This window comes from Ornithodoros turicata, chromosome 1 (assembly GCF_037126465.1).
Source record: "Ornithodoros turicata isolate Travis chromosome 1, ASM3712646v1, whole genome shotgun sequence".
In the NCBI taxonomy this organism is placed as follows: domain Eukaryota; kingdom Metazoa; phylum Arthropoda; class Arachnida; order Ixodida; family Argasidae; genus Ornithodoros; species Ornithodoros turicata.
In genome coordinates, this window is record NC_088201.1 from 224,074,061 (window position 1) to 224,099,790 (window position 25,730).

At 43.5% G+C, this 25,730-nt stretch overlaps 1 long non-coding RNA gene across 2 annotated transcripts; it reads left to right on the forward strand.

The window, feature by feature from the left end:
- The first annotated feature begins 3,827 nt into the window (after positions 1–3,827).
- LOC135377073 (uncharacterized) lies at positions 3,828–20,239 on the forward strand. Of its 2 annotated transcripts, XR_010418005.1 has the most exons (4): positions 3,828–4,313; positions 4,408–5,311; positions 9,788–9,824; positions 20,134–20,239. It is a non-coding gene; the product is annotated as an uncharacterized LOC135377073 (long non-coding RNA). The 2 variants fall into 2 exon arrangements; XR_010418004.1 differs by having other exon boundaries at positions 3,844–5,311.
- The last annotated feature ends 5,491 nt before the right edge of the window (positions 20,240–25,730 follow it).

A 25,730-nucleotide genomic window follows, 5' to 3' on the forward strand; every position in this document is an offset into this window, starting at 1 on the left:
CGCCGGGCTGAACTTTGTTATCGTTGTTGGTTGTTATCATTATTTGCTGGCATTATCTACTGTTGTGGCTGCGGAACTGTTGTAGGGGGGCGTAGTCGTTCGTATTTAAGCAAGCGTTTTCCCGTGCGGAAGGGTCTTCGGGTGGTTGCCAGTTGTTACGGCGGTTGCGGGTCGAACTGCTGTGTAAGGTATGTAATAAATCCTTGCTTGTTGTTTGAACCTTTCCGTTTGCTGTGTCTTCCTTGGCGACGGAACGGACGGACTGACGCCCCGAGGTTGTGGAAACACCGGGTTTCCACAATATATATATATATATATATATATATATATATAATGGGGGAAAAAGCCATTAAAGAAACAAGTAAATGACACTATACGTGTTTGAAATTCAAAATTACAGATTAAGATGGCTTCCATGGCTGCACGCAGAGAAACAGATACTCATAGAACGATGCGACAGCACCAGAGGACACGTGTTTCGCCGTGTCTGCGGCTCGTCAGCTCTGGGTAGCTGCGCATCGTTCGGAATTGACAAACCAGGGGTCGCTAAGCGAGTGATATACAGCTGGGATGGTGACTGAGCACTCCTCAATGCTACAGTGCAAGCCAGTGAATTATAATGAGGAAAAAAAAGCCATTAAAGAAACAAGTAGATGACACTAGACGTGCTTGAAATTCAAACTTACAGATTAACGGGTACACCTTCTTGTCGTACTGCTTGAGTTGTGGGCAGGCCTTCCACCTGAACCTATACATACGGTGGTCGAAGGCTAAGTCGTGTAGAAAGATGTCGCTGTTGCTAAGCAGGTAGGTCTTCCGAGTACTTGACTGCGACCATGCACGAATACAGCAGGTATCTCCTCAAAAAAAAAAAAAAAAAGAAGAAGAAGAAGATGGTATCAAAGGCGGCACTCTCGCAGTTTGCTTCGTTCCAGAGGAGTATTCTGCGCCCAGTGCAGTCTTGCAGCGTAAAGTTGAAGTACCTGGTAGGTGCACAAATATTTACATCATTACTCATTTACATCATAAGCAATAAGTAATACTTACCTGTTAAAATGTCTTATAGTTCCCCTATTTAACATGAGGGATACTACCGCGTCGAAAAAGAAGTTTTTCCAGGCACTGGGCGGAGACAGTACCTCCAGACTGTTCGTTTTGTGTATAACTTGCGTTCCAAGAGGTTATACATGTCGTTCACAAAGCTTTCGATGTGGTCGAGTTGATTCCATCACTGCGTCCAGAGACTCTGTGCAATTCATGAAATAGCTTGAGACGCCTCCGGCGGGAGATTCGAAAAACGGCTGGACCGTCTGCACGTACATCTGGATAAATTCAAGCACCGACCAGTGAGAGATCTCCTCGTTAAACAGTTGAATTGCACGAATCAGTCTCTTGTCATCGCGACGAATGAAACGCAAAGAGGGATCCGAAAGCCGCACCGGAATCGACACAACATTCAGTCTCCAACATGTCTCCACCACCAAGACATGCACCCGCTATACCTGTAAGTCTTCAGTCTATTTCCTGTTGCACTACTGCTGCTGTTTAGTTCATTTAGAGAAGAAAGATGTATATATTATTTTCCGAACCTTTGTACTGACAGGATCACCAACACCAGTACTAGTTTTGAGCGTGAGTTTTCCTTCTTTTGAATAACAACAACAACAACTTTATTTTGGCTTTGGAGAGTGGTGAGGTTCATCGCCAGAGGCGATACTCTACCGCATTGCTGGTGGGAATGTGGGGAATAAAATAACGAGCCCCGTCACAATAACGATTGGTGTGCGATGGTGTCCAAAAATGTCAGAAGAGCCTTGAGCGCAGAGCGTTGCTGGGCTGGGTTAGGCCAGGGACCAATCAATTTCGATAGGGAACCTTTAATAGGTTCCCCAGCAAGATATCAAAAATTCCGATAGCACTAGTCCTCGGCACTTTCTTCGAAAAACTGTCATCCAAGACCGTCCGAAGAAACAAGATGGAAATGCTGCTGCATAAATTAGCACGAGACATTGATCGGGAATATCCACTCTTATTTGATTTGTTAAATTTATATATCAAACTCGAATGGAATCTCGTTGCAATACAGCATGCGGAACTCGGACAAGTTTTTGTCACCTTATGTGGTACCGGCACTTACCATTTCACTAAGTCCAACTTTTGCGACGACATGGCACCCGACGGAAAGATACAAGAAATACTTGTACATGCCGTAGCTACCTGGAATGACACCTCACGGTGCACAATACATAATATTCGCTTAATAAAAAAAAACATGCTCCAGCATCAGAAGGTACTGATATTATTGTCACGTCTCTTGTAACCTTCGGCCTCTTGGGAAGATTTTGTGTCGGCGTCGCAAGTGTGGGAATCTAGAAACGACTCTCGTCCCTTCCGGTGAACAACGATGTGTCCGAACCCGACAGGTCTAAAACGCTACCTCCCTTTGTTGGTGGTGCCGAGGTATAACATTAGTAGCCACCCGAACTAATGAGAATTCGGTCGCCAAACGCGACACCGTCTATACCCACTCTGAAAGGTGCGCACGGACAAAATGTTCTGTCTGTGGCAAATGACCGACACTTGAACGTAGAGGTGCTGTTCTGCGGTTGGTACGCGAGAATATCGCTGTCCACTTGCCAGAATGCCGAAACGTCTTGAAAGTGATTTATTTATTTATTTAGATTACGTTAAAGACCCATGCGGGCACAACATAAAGGAGGAGTTGGGCGACAATAACACTGTAAAAACTGAAAAAAAAAGGTAATTAACATGATCGGCAAACAACAAAAGAAACGTCAGATATACTACAAAAAAGGAAATACAACACTAAAGTCATAAAGGCATAATGCAAAAAAACCAGCAGGGATGTACACATATAGATCAATCACATATATTTCGCACTGTTGTTCACAACAGTGCGAAAAAAAAAGAAAAGAAAAAAAAGAAGAACATTATTTGAAGAAGGATCATCCTTGTACGTCTTTCAAACTGCCAGTATCCCGAAACTGACGCTAGGTTGAACCGGACCAGTAGTATGAGGTCCGAGACCCGTCTTACCCGTCGCGTGTTCGATGGGAGAGAAGTTCGTGCTTCGAAGTTCGTACTTATCGTCCGAATCTTGAGCCAGCATAATGTCGACCCTGCCTATGTTACCGCGCTGAGTCGCATTTTTGAAGGTAAGCCGCACGCTGGACAGTCGCCGCTACCCCACCCTTCCTGCAGCGTGCCACTTTATGCATCCAAACGACATATCCCCAGCAGGCCACGAGTCCCATTCCGACACCCAATCCCACCCCACCCCGCCCCACCACCAAGGCCCATGGAATATCCACGACTGTAAATTTATACCCGATTGCTGTCACTGTACTTTTGGGCGTAACAAAATACGCAAGCAACCACTGCCAAAACGTATCGTGTACGAAAAAGTGTCAAGCCACTGTGTGCCGCCCAGCAACATACTGCAAGAACCCTTGGTCAAACACGATCAAAAGCATGAGCGTCTCAAACGAGGGACTCCATCATGCCGGGTGAGAAGCTCCAGGAGAGCCCTCTTTTTTTTTCTGGGGCGAGCACACCGACGCAGAACCTGCAGTGAACTCCCAGCGAACATTTCTTAACAGATAAGCTGAGGATAATACGCGTGAAAATACGGCGTACTGAAAATACCCGTATTGTTAACGGCGAACACAATGCAAATGAGTCATAGATATACCTTCAGTGCCTTGTGTTGTACCCGTGTTTTGTTTACCCTGCACTTGGGCCTTTATCGCTCATATAAATCCAAAGCCAATTCAGTTCTTTCTTATCTTCAGGTACACATAGTGACACAGCTGTCACAGGTGAGTATACTCCTATCTACAGCTCCTTAGTCACGGTTGTAAAGGTTCTAAGGTTCTAAACGCACTTTTTTCGGACACGGGCGTCTTGCCGTAGAGCCATCCGGGCGGTGGTGTCAGATTTGGTGAAAGGGCGGTGAAAGGGCTCGCCGCTCTCGGCCTCACGGAGGTGGGCAACGACTGACGCCCTGGGCGAATGTGCGTCCTGGGCCGACTTCTAAGGGAACTGTGCCAACATATGCCTAAAAGCGTCTGAGGAAAACCCAGAAAAACTCCAGACAGTACAGTATAGCCGGCATCGGGATTCGAACCTGGGTACCTCCCAGTCTCAACGTGGCATGGCCAGCACGCTAACCACTGAACCCTTTTGTGGAATTGTAGCACTAAAATCAGACGCCAACGTGGAGCTACACATAACGTCGTCTGTTCTACGTCGGAGGGAAGCGGAGAGAAACAGTGACGAACTTAGGCGAGATGGTAAGCTTTGCCCTAACATGTTGGACTGAAATCGTAATTTGTTTTGACGGGTTTTGTTTTCTATGATCTGGTGCAATTCACTTTATTTCTACAGTCCACGACTGCGACGACATCCACCCAGCGTAGCCATTTTGTACACAAAGCCCGCGGGCACGTTTCTTTGTTTCTGCACTTGCTTTCTGCGATAAAGCCTAAAATATGAAGATAAGATATGGCTTCACGATGAACAACAGTGGCGGACCGACCGACCGCGGGGACGAGCTCGTGAGCGCATTGATGGGCTACGTACGCGTCGGATTCGTCTATACAAAAGGTGTCACCCCAAACAGCACAATGTACTGAAAGTGGGGTGCAATGGGCGTGGCCGGCATGTGTCTTACCATTGTTGTTTAGTTGCATGAGTATGTTCAAGGCCTTCCACTTACCCGTCCTTCCCTATCGCACTCGACTTTCAGTACATTGTGCTGGTTGGGACGGCCAAATAGTTTCAATCTATATAAAGAAAGAAAGAAAGAAAAAACAGTGCAAGGGAGAACGATAGAAAGTGCTGTGTTTGACTCGTTTTATATTTCTTTCGCTGTCGCCGAGCACTGGTGGTCTTTTATCGTTTTCAAAATGAATCACAAACCCGCCCGATTTTAATTTTATTGAAGTTAAAATCGCCGTTTAGAGCGGACACAGTCGGCGGTTTAGTCTGCTAGCGTTCATAACCCCTTTAAGGACTCCGCGTTACTCAGAGGCTGTCGTCTGCAACATTTATTTTAGTTACATTGTCAAAATGGGCAAGTGTTGTAACGGCGCTTCAGATCGTTCCACTTGAAACTCGTGAGGCCTTTCTTATCTCGTAGCTACGCCGTCCTATGCCGATGGCGGCATGAGAGCAGATATCAAGGCATGGGCTAATCAGTGGCAGCCTTGTGCAATGTTTCCCCATAAGCACCGTATGCGTTCCGTGCGACGGGTTGGAATGTACCTTGCAGTCTTTCGCCTGGAATGAAGTGAGTAATTTTCCCTTGTACCAATACATAGAGCGTCTGTGCATCTTTCCGAAGTAAAATGGTTCTTCTCTCCACACTCACCTAGTCGTAGGTAGCGTCCTACCTAATCGAGCGCACGTCAGACCTAAGAGTAAAAGACATTATCAGTTATAGTATTTGCAGTTTCTTCAGCTTCGGTTCTGTTACTGTGTTGCGCATGAATGACTTTTTTTTAAGGAGCCGGTTACAGAACATGGACATCACCGTCGCGTACGTAAAGGCGAGTTCCCACATATAGCGCTTCGCTGTATAGTGCTAGAAAATAGCGCTCGAAACCTAGCGCTGTTTTTCCGTTTGCCATTCTCACATACAACCGAGCACATAGCGTACCTCCCAGGGTCATCCTGCTGGGGTCACGGGATATCTCTTTGCGACGTGATGCACCGGTGCTACCGTGATTGCTTACTGTCGGCGTCGGGTATCCGCAGCATCAAGGGGGATGACACTTTCGATGCTGTGATCGGGATACCAGACTTAGTAACCAAACACCCATGCATTGGCAGATGAAACTCGTGGCCATTTTCATGTCGTCGTCGTCGCCTTCCCGCCTCGAGTGATCGGAAGCAAAACGAACTCCAGCTTCCGCGACGTCACGGCTGGAAGAAGCTCACGATTGGATAACGCAGACTCACCGCTCAATATAGCGCTAGAAAAGTTGACCAGGGCTCTACTTCGACAAGAGCGGTTTTATAGCGGTTCGTAGCAATGCGAGGAAGAAAATATAGTGAAATTTTCTTGTACTGTGAAGCAAAGCGCTATATGTGGGAACTGGCCTTAATGGATAGCAAAGTGTTTCTGCGCACTGCGGGAAGATCTCTTTCTGTTTTGTCCGTGCGTACAACCAGCAACGTTGCTCCTTACCTACGCAAAGGCGATAAGGTACGGTGCACTAAAGCTCGGTAATATTTCCTCTTTTCTAGCAATCGAAATGTTTCCGTACGAAATGGTTAGAACGACATTCTGTGAGTAGACACCGGATATTTAGGCAAGGAAAAAGTTCAATTTAGGTGCATGTTATAGGCAGCAGAAATTTCGGTTTATGCACTAAAAGCGGTGTTATTAATGGTTGTGATTTTCTAGGGAGCATTCTGCTTCCACCGCTTTATTCTATCTTCAACCTTCTCTATCTAACCTTCTGTGTTCCCTTCTCTTCGCCGTCTGCCCGCTTCAATGGGGTCCCAGAAAACGCGTCATTGAACTATAATTAAAAAATAAAAAGTCTACGCCACCTAGAATCATGCGGTCAGCAGCATTTGTTCTTATTAGGTTTTTACCACCTCGGAAAATTGCCAAGTAAAGGTCACTTTTTTACCCCACCAATATGAAGAGCTTGCCCAATCCACACAAATTCATGAGCATTGTCAGTGATATTCACGAGCTATCCCATCGGGAAAAAATTGTCGAACATCATGCTTTTCACCACGAAAAAATATCTGCCTGTCCGACGAAAGGAGGTTCCAAAGCCAGCCCACAGAGTGATAGTAGAAAAAGTAACAGTTCCTCGAATTGTGAGAGGGAAAGCATTGTCCCAGCGTAAGTCCGACGCTATAAGCCATGCCTGTGTTATCTCTTTCTGCGATGCCAGGTTTTGCTGGATTTCCAACCTCCTTTCGTCGCACAGATAAAGATTGCGCTGAAAAATTCATCGCGCCCTATCATGTGGGATCTCCATAAAGCATGATGTTCGACTATTTTTTTTCGGAACGGATAGCTCCTGAATATCCCTGACAATTATGATTAATTTGAGTAAATTAGGCAGGTCCTTGACATTGGAGGGGCAAACGGTGACATTTACTTGGCAAATTTCCGACTTAAGCTCGCAAAAATTTACATAATTAAAGTTACGATACAGGACATTCATACCAGGGAGTGGCAGAAACCTAGTAAGAACAAATGACGTTGATCACATGGCTCTAGGTGGGGTAGCTTTTTCTTATTTTAATTCAATGACACATTTTCTGGGACACTCTGTAGCAGTGATGGGCAAAGTACCTCAAAATTATACTTAAAGTAAAGTACCAAGTACCTGGCGTCATTAGTACTTCAAGTACAGTACAAAGTACCCAATTACAAATGTACTTCAAGTAAAGTACAAAGTACTACTCAAAGTACTTCAAGTATTCATCAAGTACATTGCGAATTTCATTTGTACCACTTTGCATTTCAGTGTTTAGTATCTGTGTCTTGCTTTTTTTGCAAAACTTTAGCGAGCATTCTTGACAAATGCTCTAAAGCCTGCTAAATCGTGAATATGAACTTAAAAAAGGATGAAGCACAATGTAAGCCATCATTTTTATACGACTGTGATCTGCAGCAATGTAATCTATGTGACCAATTAAAAAAATGTAAAATGTAAAAATTAAAACATGTGTGTCTTTCAGATTGTTCATCTTGTCATGCAATCACACATTGTGATATAAAATGATTCTTAATTGCCAATGAAGGAAACAATATAAAAAAAGCATAGAACCCTGCATTGGGAGAACTGAAATGACAATTGCCCAAGTCATTGTGCTGTCGGTTGCAATGTCATAATGTGTGCGTTCCATTCGTTTTACATAATCATAGAAGCGTTGATACTTTTTCAACATCTCAAGCCTCTCAACAATACATTTGCTTCAACAAATATGCTCTTTAACAGCACAAAAATCCTTTTTCGTAAAATGTCAGACTGGACTCTTGGTACTGCTCCCACTAAAAGCACTAAAATGACGGCAAGAAGACGAAAACACACAGATAGCGCGCTATCTGTGTGTTCTCGTTTTCTTGTTGTCATGTTAGCGCTTTTAGTAGGGTGCATTTTTGATACTCTTTTGTGATTTTTTGTCTGGAGTCCAAGTTTGGGTACTTGAGTACTTGATGGGAAAGTACTCGGAAAAAAGTACTTTAAGTACAGTACAAAGTACACGATTTAAAATGTACTTAAAGTAAAGTACAAGTACACAGAAATGTACTTAAAGTACTACTTGAGTACTTGGTACTTCAAGTACTGCCCATCACTGCTCTGTAGGCACGATACATTAATGCGTTTATTGGCGGTGCGTTCGGCTCTGCTGAAAGTATAATATGGGTAGAATGAGTCAAGTTCACAAAAAAAGACTACATGAGTCTCTACGTGATCGATTACGTTTCGCCGCCCCGCAAAGCATGCGGGTGGATCTAATCAGCGTATCAGCACCCCACAGCAAATTATAATAACCTCCAACCGGTCCGTGGCGCGTGTCGTGAGTTCACATTTGTAAATATGGGGCTGTCTGTACTCGAGTTGAGTGGGTGGAAGAATGCATCAATTATATAAAGTCTGTTGACATAGGGAACACTAAAAGTGGCTACTGTCCAGCAAAGGGGTGAATTACGAAACTTTATGCTGTTAATAGCACACTAGCGCCATTTAGCGGTGGCCGTGCGCTCGACTTTCCTTATGGCATGTTCTCTGCCTAGCTGGAACTGTATAGTCATGCGCCCTGCGCACAATCCCGGAGATCCCGAAGTTGGAGTATTCTACTGATACTCATTTCAAATGCGTTCAGCTTGTCATGTCCTGGATGCAAGTTACTTTCAGGCGTCACAGAGCGGACGCATCGTGCTAGGAAATCTTGCGAACGCGTGAATTTATTTCGACGAGAATCACTCTCAGTTCCGCGTGAGTTGGTGATGACCAATTCCCAACCTATTATTAAGTACATTTCTGAAGGGCACCTCCTCTGAGACAAATTTTAATCAATGATGCGCGGGTACGTAAGACATACGGTGTTTGTGCGTACGGTGCGCTACACATGTAAAATGGTGCTTTCTGTAAGCAATTTTAGGCAATAATGCAATTGCAGTGTTAATGTTTTTTTTATGCAGTTTGGAATATTTTTGTCATTTGTGCACAAATATGCGCTAATACCACAAGAAGCATTTAGACGCGCAATAAATTGTAATGGTGTTATGATCCGCCACACCAAATTCGTGCGCCTCTACTCAAAAGGCAGTGTTGGGAGTAGAGAAAGAAATACATATTGGCCTAAATATATGGGTCTAGCTATGACAATCTGAGCACACGAGGCATGACACGAAGCTAGACGGCGTTTGTACTAATACCCTTATATGTATTCCGTATATTTTATCTTATATATTATTCAATTAAATATAGGTATTGAATATGTTTTATTTTCTTTATCATACGCAGTGAATATATATTCTATCAAAGTACCATCGCACAAGCAGCATCACATTAATGAAATAATCTCTGGGTTGCAGCAACGCCAGATATGCAGGAAAACACACAAACTTTCATAAATATCTTTCACAAAATCAGTCAGCGCGCCGAACTGAGTACATAATTTATTTATCACCCCTTTCCGAATATCGTCTCGCACGGATCGTTGTTGGGAAGTTCACACCCCTTCGTGTGATACTAATGTTACTTGAATTCCATTTTCCCGCGCACAGGAGCTGAGTGGAACCATCTTCCAGGAAACATATTCCGGTAAGCCATCCAGATTCGGTCTCCAAAGCAGCCTCCGAGCTCGTGCTGTCATAGGAGTGTTATTTCTTGCTGTATTGTTTTTACAAAATTTCCTGTTTGCGCCGCCGAGCAACTGTGGCTATGAACGGCGTACAGACGTGCATAGATGGAGAGAGGACAGCAGAAACTCGTGAGTGAAAGCTCGGACATATACAAAGGACTGCGCAAAACTATTTGAAATCATGTACTAAATACTCAAGGAAAAATTATTTAAAATAGAGTACAAAATACTGAAAGCTGAAAGTAGTTTGAGTAGAATGTTAAATACACTAACAAGTGTTTAAGGTACTCTTGAAGATACTTTGGTATTAGCAGTAGGTGAAACGCATTTGCTGGATGTGGCCGTACAAATGAAATGACAAAAAGAAAGAAAACTCCATCTCCCACGGTTACGCACATCTTTCATTTGCAAGGTCTTGGCGCCAAGTAATGTTTGGTGGACTTTCGTGGAGACAAGTTGAACATAGAAGTAAAATGCAAGCGAGCTGGTGTCTTGTACTGTTCTTTTATTTTTTTTATTTTTTGTGGGTTTCGGCTTTTGTCTTTCACCCAACCTCAGGAACATGTTGTCAACTCCAACAGTTTTGAACTCGGGTAGTTGGTATGTATTAACGTTAAGCATACACGAACACGAGACTCCACGAGACAGGGACGAACGGAGAACGGAGACACACGATTCCCTGCACTCTCAACGTGAGCATTTTGAATTTCACATGAAGATGCTTATATAGCTAATACAATGTATTCTCTGCACTTCTTCCTGTAGATAACAAAGGCAAGGAAGCGATTACAAATATATATATATATATATATATATAAATACACATATATATATAAGCAGGAAAAATCAGAAGACGGAAAAGAGCTTGCAGGAAAACACAAAGGGGAGTTTATTAACACATATAGGGATAGTGGTCGACGTTTCGGAAGTCAGCGCTGCCTTCGACGGGACTGGGGTTTGGTGACAAGAACAAGGTTTATATATGGGAGAGGGTTATGTACAAGGGAAAGAGAGGAGCGCATGCGCTTTTGTCATGACTAACACAGGTTGGTGACTAAGTGAAAGCGGAATGACCGGGTCTGTGCAGCAGGAGCTTGAGGAAATACCCGTGAGCCTGAAAAAGAGACAAAAGAGCGTATGTCTTGTGCTGGATCAGGAATGCAGGTTGCGAATAGTAGAGAGGATTCCTCGATCTTCGTTTATCTGACACTGCAATTTATGAATGAGCTAAGATTCGCGCTGTTCCCTGAGCCGCTGGGAAGGAAAGCCTGACTGCAGGATGAAAATAGAGCGGCTCAGGGAACAGCGCGAATCTTATCTCAGTGAGGCAGCACAGTGAGGCGGCACTGTGCTCTTTCACTCTCTCACACTGGGGGTAAAGGAAAGCCGCTTCTTTGAAGATGCGCAATAAACCAAATAAAGAAAAAAATGGCGTTCCCTCACGAATTTTTTGCGGACGATCTACCGAACGGATTTTTGTTCTGAAAGCGGTTTTGGTATCTGGTGACCGAAGAGATCATATATTCTCATTGGAGCAACTTCGTAGCTTTTATAATTAAAAAGTTAATTATTGAAAGTTAATTAAGACATTGCATTAGGAGTCTGTTAATGCCCCCTAGGGAGTGCCCTTCAGCATATGCCATATTGCAATTGATTTCATCTCGGAAAAAGTGATTGATATATTTTTAAAAAATCTGTTAAAAAAACACTTAGCGTGGACACCCTGTATATATATATATAAGGAAAACATACTTCACTGGCTTTGCACTGGGCTTTCAGTGAGTGAGTTATCGCACCCTGACGGGAGGAATCACGTCTTACGTGACCTCCTGACGCCATCCACTCAAACGTTGCCTGCCTGCGTACTGTTGATGAGACCCAACAAGACCGAAACAGCTGTCCAGTACTGGCATGGCGACGTTTGAGTTACAAACATATGCTATACGTGCAGCCAAAGAGCTCCGGCTATTTTTTTCCATGTATGCTTCACTCACTGGCTTTGCGCTGGGCTTGCAGTGAGTGAGTTATCTCACCCTGACAGGAGGAATCACGTGTTACGTGACCTTCTGACGCCATCCACTAAAACGTTGCCTGCCTGCGTACTGTTGATGAGGCCCAACAAGGCCCACACTGCTGTCCAGTACTGGCATGGCGACGTTTGAGTTACAAACATATGCTATACGTGCAGCCAAAGAGCTTCTGCTATTTTTTCCTTGTATACTTCACTGGCTTCGCGCTGGGCTTTCAGTGAGTGAGTTATCTCACCCTGACAGGAGGAATCACGTGTTACGTGACCTTCTGACGCCATCCACTCAAACATTGCCTGCCTGCGTACTATTAATGAGGCCCAACAAGGCCGAAACTGCTGTCCAGTACTGGCATGGCGACGTTTGAGTTACAAACATATGCTATACGTGCAGCCAAAGAGCTCCTGGTATTTTTTTCCTTGTATACTTCGCCGGCGTTGCACTGGGCTTTCAGTGAGTGAGTTATCTCACCCTGACAGGAGGAATCACGTGTTACGTGACCTTCTGACGCCATCCACTCAAACGTTGCCTGCCTGCGTACTGTTGATGAGGCCCAACAAGGCCGAAACAGCTGTTCAATACCGGCATGGCGACGTTTGAGTTACAAACATATGCTATACGTGTAGCCAAAGAGCTCCTGCAATTTTTTTCCTTCTATACTTCTCTGGCTTTGCACTGGGCTTTCAGTGAGTGCGTTATCTCACCCTGACAGGAGGAATCACGTGTTACGTGACCTTCTCACGCCATCCACTCAAACGTTGCCTGCCTGCGTACTGTAGATGAGGCCCAACAAGGCCGAAACAGCTGTCCAGTACTGGCATGGTGACGTTTGAGTTACAAACATATGCTACACGTGCAGCCAAAGAGCTCCTGCTATTTTTTTCCTTGTATACTTCGCTGGCTTTGCACTGGGCTTTCAGTGAGTGAGTTATCTCACCCTGACAGGAGGAATCACGTGTTATATAAATATATATATATATATATAGAGAGAGACTCATGGAACGATGCGACAGCACCAGAGGACACGTGTTTCGCCGTGTTTGCGGCTCGTCAGCTCTGGGTAGCTGCGCATCGTTCGGTATTGGCAAACCAGGGGTCACTCAGCGAGCAATCTACACCTGGGAGGGTGACTGAAACTCCTCAATGCCACAGTGCAAGCCAGTGAATTATAGTACAGGGAAAAAAGCTATTAAATAAAAATGTAGGTGACACTAGACATGTTTGTTATTCGAAATTACATATTTGAATAACAATAATAATTTTCAATAACAAACATGTCTAGTGTCATCTACTTTTTTATTTAATAGCTTTTTTCCCTGCACTATATATATATATATATATATATATATATAATGGAAAAAAAATAGCAAGAGCTCTTTGGCTGCACGTGTAGCATATGTTTGTAAGTCAAACGTCGCCATGCCAGTACTGGACAGCTGTTTCGGCCTTGTTGGGCCATCATCAGCAGTACGCAGGCAGGCAACGTTTGAGCGCATGGCGTCAGAAGGTCACGTGGCACGTGATGCCTCCCCTCAGGGTGTCCTAAGACACCTCTGAAAGCCCAGTGCAAAGCCAGTCAAGTGTATAATGGAAAAAAAATAGCAAGAGCTCTTTGGCTGCACGTGTTTTTTCCATTTTTTTCCATTATACACTTGACTGGCTTTGCACTGGGCTTTCAGAGGTGTCTTAGGACACCCTGAGGGGAGGCATCACGTGCCACGTGACCTTCTGACGCCATGCGCTCAAACGTTGCCTGCCTGCGTACTGCTGATGATGGCCCAACAAGGCCGAAACAGCTGTCCAGTACTGGCATGGCGACGTTTGACTTACAAACATATGCTACACGTGCAGCCAAAGAGCTCTTGCTATTTTTTTCCATTATACACTTGACTGGCTTTGCACTGGGCTTTCAGAGGTGTCTTAGGACACCCTGAGGGGAGGCATCACGTGCCACGTGACCTTCTGACGCCATGCGCTCAAACGTTGCCTGCCTGCGTACTGCTGATGATGGCCCAACAAGGCCGAAACAGCTGTCCAGTACTGGCATGGCGACGTTTGACTTACAAACATATGCTACACGTGCAGCCAAAGAGCTCTTGCTATTTTTTTTCCATTATACACTTGACTGGCTTTGCACTGGGCTTTCAGAGGTGTCTTAGGACACCCTGAGGGGAGGCATCACGTGCCACGTGACCTTCTCACGCCATCCACTCAAACGTTGCCTGCCTGCGTACTGTAGATGAGGCCCAACAAGGCCGAAACAGCTGTCCAGTACTGGCATGGTGACGTTTGAGTTACAAACATATGCTACACGTGCAGCCAAAGAGCTCCTGCTATTTTTTTCCTTGTATACTTCGCTGGCTTTGCACTGGGCTTTCAGTGAGTGAGTTATCTCACCCTGACAGGAGGAATCACGTGTTATATAAATATATATATATATATAGAGAGAGAGACTCATGGAACGATGCGACAGCACCAGAGGACACGTGTTTCGCCGTGTTTGCGGCTCGTCAGCTCTGGGTAGCTGCGCATCGTTCGGTATTGGCAAACCAGGGGTCACTCAGCGAGCAATCTACACCTGGGAGGGTGACTGAAACTCCTCAATGCCACAGTGCAAGCCAGTGAATTATAGTACAGGGAAAAAAGCTATTAAATAAAAATGTAGGTGACACTAGACATGTTTGTTATTCGAAATTACATATTTGAATAACAATAATAATTTTCAATAACAAACATGTCTAGTGTCATCTACTTTTTTATTTAATAGCTTTTTTCCCTGCACTATATATATATATATATATATATATATATATAATGAAAAAAAAATAGCAAGAGCTCTTTGGCTGCACGTGTAGCATATGTTTGTAAGTCAAACGTCGCCATGCCAGTACTGGACAGCTGTTTCGGCCTTGTTGGGCCATCATCAGCAGTACGCAGGCAGGCAACGTTTGAGCGCATGGCGTCAGAAGGTCACGTGGCACGTGATGCCTCCCCTCAGGGTGTCCTAAGACACCTCTGAAAGCCCAGTGCAAAGCCAGTCAAGTGTATAATGGAAAAAAAATAGCAAGAGCTCTTTGGCTGCACGTGTTTTTTCCATTTTTTTTCCATTATACACTTGACTGGCTTTGCACTGGGCTTTCAGAGGTGTCTTAGGACACCCTGAGGGGAGGCATCACGTGCCACGTGACCTTCTGACGCCATGCGCTCAAACGTTGCCTGCCTGCGTACTGCTGATGATGGCCCAACAAGGCCGAAACAGCTGTCCAGTACTGGCATGGCGACGTTTGACTTACAAACATATGCTACACGTGCAGCCAAAGAGCTCTTGCTATTTTTTTTCCATTATACACTTGACTGGCTTTGCACTGGGCTTTCAGAGGTGTCTTAGGACACCCTGAGGGGAGGCATCACGTGCCACGTGACCTTCTGACGCCATGCGCTCAAACGTTGCCTGCCTGCGTACTGCTGATGATGGCCCAACAAGGCCGAAACAGCTGTCCAGTACTGGCATGGCGACGTTTGACTTACAAACATATGCTACACGTGCAGCCAAAGAGCTCTTGCTATTTTTTTTCCATTATACACTTGACTGGCTTTGCACTGGGCTTTCAGAGGTGTCTTAGGACACCCTGAGGGGAGGCATCACGTGCCACGTGACCTTCTGACGCCATGCGCTCAAACGTTGCCTGCCTGCGTACTGCTGATGATGGCCCAACAAGGCCGAAACAGCTGTCCAGTACTGGCATGGCGACGTTTGACTTACAAACATATGCTACACGTGCAGCCAAAGAGCTCTTGCTATTTTTTTTCCATTCTACACTTGACTGGCTTTGCACTGGGCTTTCAGAGGTGTCTTAGGACACCCTGAGGGGAGGCATCACGTGCCACGTGACCTTCTGACGCCATGCGCTCAAACGTTGCCTGCCTGCGTACTGCTGATGATGGCCCAACAAGGCCGAAACAGCTGTCCAGTACTGGCATGGCGACGTTTGACTTACAAACATATGCTACACGTGCAGCCAAAGAGCTCTTGCTATTTTTTTTCCATTATACACTTGACTGGCTTTGCACTGGGCTTTCAGAGGTGTCTTAGGACACCCTGAGGGGAGGCATCACGTGCCACGTGACCTTCTGACGCCATGCGCTCAAACGTTGCCTGCCTGCGTACTGCTGATGATGGCCCAACAAGGCCGAAACAGCTGTCCAGTACTGGCATGGCGACGTTTGACTTACAAACATATGCTACACGTGCAGCCAAAGAGCTCTTGCTATTTTTTTTTCATTATACACTTGACTGGCTTTGCACTGGGCTTTCAGAGGTGTCTTAGGACACCCTGAGGGGAGGCATCACGTGCCACGTGACCTTCTGACGCCATGCGCTCAAACGTTGCCTGCCTGCGTACTGCTGCTGATGGCCCAACAAGGCCGAAACAGCTGTCCAGTACTGGCATGGCGACGTTTGACTTACAAACATATGCTACACGTGCAGCCAAAGAGCTCTTGCTATTTTTTTTCCATTATACACTTGACTGGCTTTGCACTGGGCTTTCAGAGGTGTCTTAGGACACCCTGAGGGGAGGCATCACGTGCCACGTGACCTTCTGACGCCATGCGCTCAAACGTTGCCTGCCTGCGTACTGCTGATGATGGCCCAACAAGGCCGAAACAGCTGTCCAGTACTGGCATGGCGACGTTTGACTTACAAACATATGCTACACGTGCAGCCAAAGAGCTCTTGCTATTTTTTTTCCATTATACACTTGACTGGCTTTGCACTGGGCTTTCAGAGGTGTCTTAGGACACCCTGAGGGGAGGCATCACGTGCCACGTGACCTTCTGACGCCATGCGCTCAAACGTTGCCTGCCTGCGTACTGCTGATGATGGCCCAACAAGGCCGAAACAGCTGTCCAGTACTGGCATGGCGACGTTTGACTTACAAACATATATATATATATATATATATATAAAGGGAAAGAAAGCCATTAAAGAAATAAATAAATGACGCTAGACATGTTTGAAATTCAAACTTACAGATTAAGATGGCTTCTTTGGCTGCACGAATGAAACAGATACTCATAGAACGATGCGACAGCACCAGAGGACACGTGTTTCGCCGTGTTTGCGGCTCGTCAGTCCTGGGTAGCTGCGCATCCTTCGGGATTGGCAAACAAGGGGTCACTCAGCGAGCGATATACGCCTGGGAGAGTGACTGAGCACTCCTCAATGCCACAGTGGAAGCCAGTGAATTATAATGCAGGAAAAAAAGCCATTAAATAAAAAAGTATATGGCACTAGACATGTTTGTTATTCAAAATTACATATTAAGATGGTTTCTATGGCTGCACGCAGTGAAACAGATACTCATGGAACGATGCGACAGCACCAGAGGACACGTGTTTCGCCGTGTTTGCGGCTCGTCAGTCCTACGTAGCTGGGCATCCTTCGGGATTGGCAAAACAAGGGGTCACTCAGCGAGCGATATACACCGGGGAGGGTGACTGAGCACTCCTCAATGCCACAGTGCAAGCCAGTGGATTATAATGCAGGAAAAAAAGCCATTAAATAAACAAGTAGACACTAGGCGTGTTTGTTATTCAAAATTACATATTAAGATTGCTTCTATGGCTGCACGCACTGAAACAGATATTCATGGAACGATGCGTCAGCGCCATGAGTATCTGTTTCATACGTATATATATATATATATATTTATATTTATGTGTGTGTGTGTGTGTGTATGTATATATACATATATATAGATAGGACAAATAGGCTAATATATCACACGGCTACGAAGTTGAATAAAAGTGAAATAATAAGGCTTGGGCTACAGATTACAGGAACGTTAACAAAAACTAATTTATTTAATGGGCAATTTAACACATAGATTAAAAAAAGAATGGTCGACGTTTCGACAGTGGCACTGTCGAAACGTCGACCTTTCTTTTTTTAATCTATGTGTTAAATTGCCCATTAAATAAATTAGTTTTTGTTAATGTTCCTGTAATCTGTAGTCCAAGTCTCATTATTTCACTTTTATATATATAGATACATATATAAAAATGAGCAAATGCTCCATGGCTGCACGTGAGGCATATGTTTACTGATCGAGCGTGCCACAATCCCAGCTGTGGACGGCCGTCTCGAGCTTCTTGGCTCTCACCGGCACAGCGTAGGGCGTGTGGCAGCGCATGTGGCAGCGTGTGGCACGCTCGATCAGTAAACATATGCCTCACGTGCAGCCACGGAGCATTTGCTCATTTTTATATATGTATCTGTACTTACTGGCATTGCACTGCGGCCTCCAGAGGTGCTGCTAACACCCTGGAACAGTGATGTCTTGCAGAGACACAGTGTTTGTGCCGACCCAAGAGCGCGTCACATCCCTACGCTGTGCCGGTGAGAGCCAAGAAGCTCGAAATTATTTTTTTAATGGCTCTCCCCCTTCTTTATATATATATATATAAAGAGGGGGAAAAGCCATTAAAAATAAGTAAATGATGCTAGACGTGTTTGAAATTCAAACTTACAGATTAAAATGGCTTCTATGGCTGCACGTAGAGAAACAGATACTCATTGAACGATGCGACAGCACCAGAGGACACGTGTTTCGCCGTGTTTGCGGCTCGTCGGCCCTGGGTAGCTGCGCATCGTTCGTGATTGGCAAACCAGGGGTCACTCAGCGAGCGATATACACCTGGGAGGGTGACTGAGCACTCCTCAATGCCACAGTGCAAGCCAGTGAATTATAAAGAGGGGGAAAAGCCATTAAAAAATAAGTAAATGATGCTAGACGTGTTTGAAATTCAAACTTACAGATTAAAATGGCTTCTATGGCTGCACGTAGAGAAACAGATACTCATTGAACGATGCGACAGCACCAGAGGACACGTGTTTCGCCGTGTTTGCGGCTCGTCGGCCCTGGGTAGCTGCGCATCGTTCGTGATTGGCAAACCAGGGGTCACTCAGCGAGCGATATACACCTGGGAGGGTGACTGAGCACTCCTCAATGCCACAGTGCAAGCCAGTGAATTATAAAGAGGGGGAAAAGCCATTAAAAAATAAGTAAATGATGCTAGACGTGTTTGAAATTCAAACTTACAGATTAAAATGGCTTCTATGGCTGCACGTAGAGAAACAGATACTCATTGAACGATGCGACAGCACCAGAGGACACGTGTTTCGCCGTGTTTGCGGCTCGTCGGCCCTGGGTAGCTGCGCATCGTTCGTGATTGGCAAACCAGGGGTCACTCAGCGAGCGATATACACCTGGGAGGGTGACTGAGCACTCCTCAATGCCACAGTGCAAGCCAGTGAATTATAAAGAGGGGGAAAAGCCATTAAAAAATAAGTAAATGATGCTAGACGTGTTTGAAATTCAAACTTACAGATTAAAATGGCTTCTATGGCTGCACGTAGAGAAACAGATACTCATTGAACGATGCGACAGCACCAGAGGACACGTGTTTCGCCGTGTTTGCGGCTCGGCTGCCTTGGTTAGCTGCGCATCGTTCGGGATTGGCAAACCAGGGGTCACTCAGCATATATATATATATATATATATATATATATATATATATATATATATAAAAGTAAAAAAATAGCCGAAGCTCTGTAGCTGCACGTTGAGCATATGTTTACAATTTGATAGTGCACTCCCAGCTAAGGACAGCTGTTTCGCTCTACTTGGAGCTCGTCAGCCTGGCGTAGGGAAGTGACACGATCTTGGGTCGGCACAACACTGCGTCTCGGCGAGACGTCAATGTTCCACGGTGACGACGCCACCTGTGGAGGCCGCAGTGCAAGCCAGCAAGTACATTCACTTCCCTACGCCAGGCTGACGAGCTCCAAGTAGAGCGAAATAGCTGGGAGTGCACGATCAAATTGTAAACATATATATATATATACAATACAATTCCGTCTCTACTCTTCTTGCGGTAGATAACAAAGCCAAAGAAGCGATGACAAATATTCTCTTGCAGCAGCCACGCTTCTTAAATATTCTGCGAGTGCAGTGAATCGTGTGTCTCCGTTCTCCTTTCACCCTTTTCTTGTGCGCTGTTACGAGGTTTAATTTTACTCTTAATAGTTCGATATTTTCAGCGTGCTGGGGCATGTAGATATGTTGAACACTTGACTCGGGTTGTTGATGAATATGACGAATGTCAGTGGACCAAGTTTGGACCCTATGTACTTATTAGCCTATAATCAACGTGAGGTTGCATCATGTATTCTTTGCAGTGAAGATGGCATCGCAACCGCAGCCAACAACAGAGCTCCCACGAGAGTTGCTTGACCAGATCCGCATTGCGAGTGCACTTCAAATTTTTAACTTGGAACATATCCAACTCCGTGAGTAGGATTTTCATTAGTAGAAACTGTCTGTTAAAAATGATCTTCTAAAGAAACTCTATAGCATTAGTAGTATCCAGTCATGCCGAGACCACGGCATATCGAAACTACGGCACCCCTGCCCCCGAGCCCTGCGCGTATTTTTCCTCGCGCGGCGCGTGTGTGGAGGGTTGTCCGAGCGCTTATCTGCGTGGGAAGGCTGCGCGTGCGCTCATTGCAGCGTATTTTTCAGCCTGGGCAGACTTCTTTGGCCACACGCGGGCCGACTTCACATATTTTTTCCAACAGGTGATACAACAGGTGAGCGGTTTACATGGAGAGATATGCAAATGATAACCATACACAAAATTACAAGTGAAAATATGTTTATTAAAGTCAATAGTGCAAGGAATTATGCTGTGACTCTGTGTGGAGGAGAAAAACCCAGGCCAAAAACCTGAAGCAGAAGTAACACAATACAATACATGTAACAAAGAATATACTTATTAAATGTATGATACAATAGCATTGAATAGGTATCACAGATCAAACACAATATTTTTTATTAACTGTAATCACACAAGTTTTCAATGAATCAGAAGGGATAACACATTTAATCAGAGAAGATATTCTTAATCAATATGATTATAACCAAAATTGATGCCCGGATGCTGTGACACTAAAATAATGTGATAGTTTTTTCTGTATGACTACGGGAAATCTCGAGTACATTTTGTGAATTGGATCTACGTTTATGTGTGACCTGCGCTGATCTGATTATTATAATTAATATAACATATCTTCCATTGTGTTTATACATAAAGCTCATCTTCATTGTATATTGGTTAAGCACTTCTGATGACGGTTATGTGATCCGCTTCTCCCAAAATCTGATTGCCACTTGGAAATTATTTCATATACGTTTGTGTGCCGTGTGTTACGAAGACTACGTGATTAGAAATGTAGACTTTGCCTTCACGTCATCTCGTAAAATCTTTCGTTTGCATTGTGGCATCTGATAATAGATTCACTTTTCGGGAAGGCTTCGTATTATCTCCCAAGCACTGAACCCGAATGCGATTGTAAAAGTCGATGACACTGTGTCGTGAACGCTTTGACTTATCCCGCCGCAATCGGTGATCTTGCCTTATTTCCCGTTTTGTCCTATCTTGGATGGCTCATTTTTCCTATCCAGTCATACAAACAGACAACTGTGTTGACAAAAATATTTATTTATTTATTTGTTCCGCACTCCAATTGGGTTGCTTGTCAAAGACGCCTTTTCTTCTTCTTTCACTGATTGAGACACTGATTGAGACACTGAGACAACTGATTGAGACACATACATACACTGTGGAATTTAATTCATGAAATATGATAAGTTTTCACAGGAGATTAGTGATCTTTTTTGTAACCATAGACTGATGTACCATGTCTCTAAATTTCAATGATCGATCCTTCTCCGGCAATTCTATCCTTCGGATGTTGAACTTGTGCAGAATGTAGTCGAGTAAAACCTATTTGGTGGTCAGGTCTAATTCCATATGAGAATTCTTACACAAATTGTGGAATATTCGTTTCCTTAGCGATCACTGTTCTCAGTGTAGCCATGCTAAATGCAAGGTGTTTTTCATTGTGATGTGTAGAATTCATTATAATGATGACAAAGATTACATTTGTTGTTTCAGTTATACACTTGTTTATTTCGATAAATTACAGTTCTATTTCGAACTCTGAAGTTCTCGTTTGTTCTCTTCACTGATGAATTCTGCACACGTTGAATAGTTTATTCTGATTATTGGGCGATTGAATACAGCGTTGATTAACGCAGGCTCTATGTTGTCACCATGTTTGTATTGCTTCAACAACTTGCACATTGTCGCGATGAACTTGCACGGTCTCTTATTGATGTTTTCTTTCTTTGTATGAAGACTCTTGAATGGCGTACAAGAGAGTATTAGATGAAAATCGTCCGGTGGTCCACCACAATTGATAATTTTGTAGAGTTTCAACAGGTGATAATACATCAGACTTTGCACGACAATATTGAACTTCTGCTCATTCGACATGACTGAGTGGTACAATAAAATAATTGTGTTGCCGTGGTAGTGGAACATATCATCTGATAAGATTTTATGTACTTCCCATCTCAGATATGTGTAATTTCAACAAATCCCTAATGAATCGTGCGATATATACCGCTTGTATATGATAATTTGATCCGACCGCTTTCTTGATGAACGCGATGCCCATTGCAATGATTACAATTGCATCTGGTCTGGTGTATTTCAATTCTTAGTTGGCAAACCTCAAAAACTCCGCCATCAATCCCAGTGGCCCTTCCGACGTTGATACGCAGATATTTTTATAAGTATTGTAGATTCCGCATATAAATTCTTGCACCTTCAGTTCTGTAGTTTGTATCATATCTGCGAATACGACCATGTCTAGGACGTATTGAAATGCAGCGATAATGAAATCGTTTCGCGGCTCCTGCTTTTCGAAGCAGTTTTTTATTACATCTTCCCATGACTTATGGTATCGAGTACAAAATCTGTCCATCTTTTCAATGTAGAGCAATTGCCTCTTCTGTTTTCAAGTGCACGTCTACAGTTAATTAAAAGCATATCTATGTTTATTTTATTGATTAATATTTTATTATCTGGTTTAGGATGCTATAATCTCCACCTGTCGTGAGAATTATTGTTTTGACTTTGTTTCAAGTATTCACTCGAATGATATTCTATGAGTTGTGAACTTACTGCCTGAAATAATTATTGTCTTGTATTTGTTTCAATTGTTCACTCGATTGACATAAGTAAGTACCTCTAAGATGGGAATGCCTCATAACTCTGAGTTGCATTTCACATTTGATATTTCTGTGTGGTTCATTAGAAATTTCTGTTGCAAGATATTACAAAAATTGATGTAATAAATTTGTTTCTAGTTTTTTGATTGAGTATCGTTGCTACCAATTAATAATTTGGACTTTCTCTACATGTTCAATAACAATATCGCATCTCTACAAACTTAGTCGACTTCTCAACCACTTTGACGAAAGATTTCCGTTTCAAGAAAAGAATGCGAAAAGATAGTGATCCCCACGAGTGATACTGACATCTATTTGCGCTGCACAATAAAATATATCGCCTTTGAACTCTCTTATCTGACCTCTAGAGCACCCCGTTTTCTGGACGTAGTAATATAGGCCCTAACCCTTTGTGCGATAAAGCATGCACGGTGCTATGGTCACATAGATAGAGATATAAAGTCTCCCGGTTTTGAGGAAAAGAGTGAAAACCGAGATGAAAACAGTGCATATTTCCTAGGTCTTGGATACCTCCATCAAGGTTTCTAGTGTTTGTTAGAATGAAAATTGTATATTGGTCGATTTTATGATGGCTCAATGATAGATTATTGTCCTCTGTTGTTGTTTACGTGTCGCCGCGTGTTCCTCTGTTCTTCAGCGTTAAGTCTGTACTATAGTTTTAAGTCTGTGCTATTTCGCCTTTTGATAGATTGATTAGCTATTATTTCTCTATGTGTTGGATGGTGCGCCGGTTTGGCTCTGTATTAATTGCAGCTGTTGATTATGTTGTTTCTCGTTATTTCCTTACATCTATGCTGTTCACTTAATAAGAAATGGATTAATTAAAAGTTGAGTAATGTTGGAATATGAAACTGAGATTCCCTATTGTGCTCGAAATGTTATGACAGTTATTCACACAATTGCAATGATGGTTCTCACGTATAGGAATATTAGACTTTTTATAATACAACTTGTAATTTGATTGTCATCATATTGATTAAGAATTATTAATACTTCTTTGTAGTGGTATAGATTTTATTTCCTCTTGTGTTCTTGTCGTTCGTGTTCCGTGGTCTTCCATACATCTATCGGCACCCGTCTTCAACAAATCAAGGCAGATATCATTAGTTCTGTTTGTTGGCTAGGAGCGTGCTATGTGGTGATGTTCATTTTTAACATGTCTATTTTCTGATGAGTTTGATTTTTGCTTCTGATTTTCTGAATGATAGATTACTCTGTTGTTTCGATTAGGAATATCTTCTTTGTAGTGGTATAGATTTTATTTCCTCTTGTGTTCGTGTCATTCTTTGTCGTTTGTGTTCTGTGGTCTTCCATACATCTATTGGCATCCGTCTTCAACAAAGCATGGCAGATATCATTAGTTCTGTTTGTTGGCTAGGAGCGTGCTATGTGGTGATGTTCATTTTTAACATGACTATTTTCTGATGAGTTTGATTTTTTCTTCTGATTTTCTGAATGATAGATTACTCTGTTGTTTCGATTAGGAATATCCTCTTTGTAGTGGTATAGATTTTATTTCCTCTTGTGTTCATGTCGTTTGTGTTCCGTGGTCTTCCATACATCTATTGGCAGCCGTCTTCTATAAATCAGGGCAGATATCATCAGATCTGGTTGTTGGCTAGGAGCGTGCTATGTGGTGAAGTTCATTTTTAACATATCTATTTCTGATGAGTTTGATTTTTTCTTCTGATTTTCTGAATGATAGATTACTATGTTGTTTTGATTAAGAATAACTTCTTTGTAGTGGTATAGATTTTATTTCCTCTTGTGTTTGTGTCCAATAGTCTTCCAGGGTCTCTGCTGTTCACAGTTAATTACATACAACTATCAGAACTTCCCGCTATTGCACTGATGGTTCTCACGTATAGGAATATTATACTTTTTATAACACAACTTATAATTTTGTTTATAATCATATTGATTAAGAATATCTTCTTTGGTTAAATGTATTATCCCTTCTGATCCATTGAATATTGTGTTTGATCAGTGATACATATTCAATGCTATTGTATCATAGCTTTAATAAGTATATTCTTTGTTGCATGTATTGTATTGTGTTCCTTCTGCTTCAGGTTTCTTGGCTTGGTTTTTCTCCTCCACACAGAGTCACAGCATAATTCCTTGCACTATTGACTTTCATAAACATATTTTCACTTGTACTTTTGTGTATGGTTATCATTTGCATGTCTCTGCATGTAAACCGCTCACCTGTTGTATGGGAAAAATATGTGAAGTCGGCGCGCGTATGGCCAAAGAAGTCTGCCCAGGCTGAAAAGTACGCTACGATGAGCGCACGCGCAGCCCTCCCCCGCCGATAAGCGCGCGGACAACCCTCCGCAAACGCGCCGCGCGGGGAAAAATATGCACAGGGCTCAGGGGCAGGGGGCCGTAGTTTCGCTATGCCGTAGTCTCGGCATGACTGAATACTACTAGCATTGACTCAATGGAGACATTATAGTTTCTGTAATGCAATGTTGGTCACTGTAATTCTATTGATAGGCCAATGCGCTTCCATTGAGTGAGCTTTGACGGCTTTTCTTTAGAATTTCCCTAGAGGCGTGTCACTCTATAGCACTGACTCGATCAGGACATTACAATTTCCACAGCGTGTAATATTGGCGACCATAACTCTAGTTTTACAGATCGTAACTCTAGAGTTTGTGCCGGTTTTCCTTAG